We start from the raw sequence: 2218 nt of genomic DNA, 5'->3' as shown, positions 1-2218 counted from the left end.
GTGGGGCATGTCTGTAGGGAGGCTGAGGCAAGAGGATCACTTGAGCCCAGGAGTTTGAAGTTGCAGAGCTAGGCTGATGCCATGGCACTCTAGCCAGGGTGACAGAGCAAGACTGTCTCAAAAAAAAAAAAAACAAAAAAAAAACACAAAACAACTACTCCTGAGGGGAGAAAACCCCACAAATATACAATATAATCTATTAGGTTGAAGTACAGTAATGGAAAATCCAGTGGTTTGCAATTTTTGTCAGCCTTGAATCTCAAGAGTTGCCATAGCCTTTTTAACTTTATACCAAAAGTGGGACAATGTGGAAACAATGCATGAATTAACTATATCTCACTACAAATTAGTATATGTGACTTCAGCACTTAACTCATCATCCACTATGTATTAAATGTATTAAAAGTCAGTATTCCATTCTACAAGCATTTTTAAGACTTATCCAGAACTAAAAAACAGAGAGTTGGAAACGAAAAAACTTGTAATTTAGTTGGAGCCACAATATCCATACATGAAAAGGACTAACACTCATAAAACACCACCAAAATCTGGAAGTAAATTTAGTGTAAAGGAAGGGTCAGTTGTTTCTTATTACTGCATATCTCCCATTAAAGATGTCCAATAAATTCTACCACTTTAGGAGGTGAGTTTTAAATTAAGCATAATGAGAAAATTAGTTCTTTTTTTCATTAATTTTCCCTACCTCTATCTCCTTTGGCTGTGGGATGGCCAGAGGAGGAAGAAATACTAAAAGTGAAATGCTACACCAAATTTACCAGACTAACTGGGAAAGTGAAAACTTAGATGAGTTAGTGATGAGCCCAAGAAGACGCTTAGCCACTTACCCAGAGATTAATTTAATGAGAATGGATCGCTGGTTTCCACAGGTCGTTCCACTGCCAGTAAGAAGATAGTCGTGAACCTTAGGTACCTTTTTTCACTAGTCAACAGTCTCCCTCACCTACACGTGGAGTACATATTTGGCACTTAACAAATCTTGATTGAATGAAAAACCAACCTCACTCATATTGGTAGCCAACCCCGGAGTTAGGGCCCCACAAATTACTTCCCCAAAGCCTTACAACCTAACCCAAACAACTGAGAAAGTAGAGAGGAATGTTCTGGGAATCCCTGTAAGGACCGGGAACAATCAAGGACCAATGGGGCCTACACCAACCCAACTTCCCCAAGATAACTCAAGGGCTCAGGGGACCCAATCGCGGCCAGTGGGCTTCGGCTTCCACACGGAGCCACCCGACGGGCCGCAGATCCATAGTCTCCCAGCCGGGGGCGCTGAGGGAACTGGGGGTATCCCCCCAAAATTAGTACCTGCGAAGCTGCGGCACACAGAGAGGCTCGGGGCTCTCATTACGAAGGCCTGAGCCTGGGACCGGCCAGCCGCGCCGCTGGCTGAGGGTTCCGCGCTCCGGGGCTGCAGTGACAGCACACGTCGCAGACAGATACCTCACGCTTCAGGAGGCTCCTGGCTCGCAGGCCTCGGGCGTTTTGCTCCCAAGATCGCGCGATTTGTCGCAGTCCCGTCGACCGGCGCTCTTCAGGGGTTCCCTCACTGGTCAAGCGATCACTCCTGCCTCACGCCCAGCAGCCGGTCGCTTCCTGGCGCCGCCATCGTCACTGTTTGTTTTCATCCGCTTCGGTGAAGGCGGGGGGGGTGGGAGGGGAGAAAGAAGGCTACGGGGTAAATCCACATGCCTAATGGAACACGCACTTTCGCTGCAAGATGGACGTCCTGTTTAGTCTTTTAAATCCTCGAAATCTCCATGAAAGTTGATTTACTTTGTATTTAAGCCTTCTCCAATTTTTCCAAGAGCCTCAGGAGAAAAGAAAGGCGGAAAGAGGGGTCTTTGAAAGAGCGAGGCTGTTTGGGCCGCGTGTGGAATGTGCGGCGGCGAACCGCAGATCCCGGCGGCGGCGGCAGTGAGGACGCGGCGCGGGGCGGGCGCTGACGCGGGGGAGGCGGTGCCACTGTTGCGCGCCGTGGCGGTCTGTATGCCGTCGTCTGGTCCGGAGGAGGTCCCGACCGGGCTGGGTGGGTGGGGGTGCGGCTGGGAACGTGGCCGCTGTGGAGAGGTGGGTGACCGGCCTTGGCTGGCTTTGAGTGGCCAGCGCAGACTTCGGTATCCATTTTTAAGGCACCTTCCAAACCTGCCTCTCTCAGCTTCTTTCGCTCCTTCCTTCCAACCTGTCTGTCTTCCCT

The 2218-nt window shown here is 49.8% G+C and overlaps 2 protein-coding genes across 7 annotated transcripts in view; one reads left to right on the top strand and one right to left on the bottom strand.

The window, feature by feature from the left end:
* ATG13 (autophagy related 13) overlaps positions 1-1940 on the bottom strand; it is an 82110-nt gene extending 80170 nt beyond the window's left edge. For 4 of the 6 annotated variants that reach the window (XM_012645169.1, XM_012645173.1, XM_012645168.1 and 1 more), the window contains exons 1-2: positions 1330-1695; positions 846-961 (exon numbers count right to left, since the gene is read on the bottom strand). The gene's annotated coding sequence lies outside the window, so the exon portion shown is untranslated. Of the gene's footprint in view, positions 1-845; positions 962-1329 lie in introns of all 6 variants that reach the window. The other 2 variants (XM_012645170.1, XM_012645171.1) reach the window with 2 other exon arrangements.
* Positions 1-2218, top strand: part of HARBI1 (harbinger transposase derived 1) — a 16724-nt gene that overhangs the window by 4207 nt on the left and 10299 nt on the right. The gene's annotated exons all lie outside the window — the stretch shown is intronic.

Source organism: Propithecus coquereli, unplaced genomic scaffold (assembly GCF_000956105.1).
Source record: "Propithecus coquereli isolate 6110/MARCELLA unplaced genomic scaffold, Pcoq_1.0 Scaffold227, whole genome shotgun sequence".
In the NCBI taxonomy this organism is placed as follows: Eukaryota; Metazoa; Chordata; class Mammalia; order Primates; family Indriidae; genus Propithecus; species Propithecus coquereli.
This window is presented reverse-complemented; position numbering and strand designations above follow the sequence as displayed.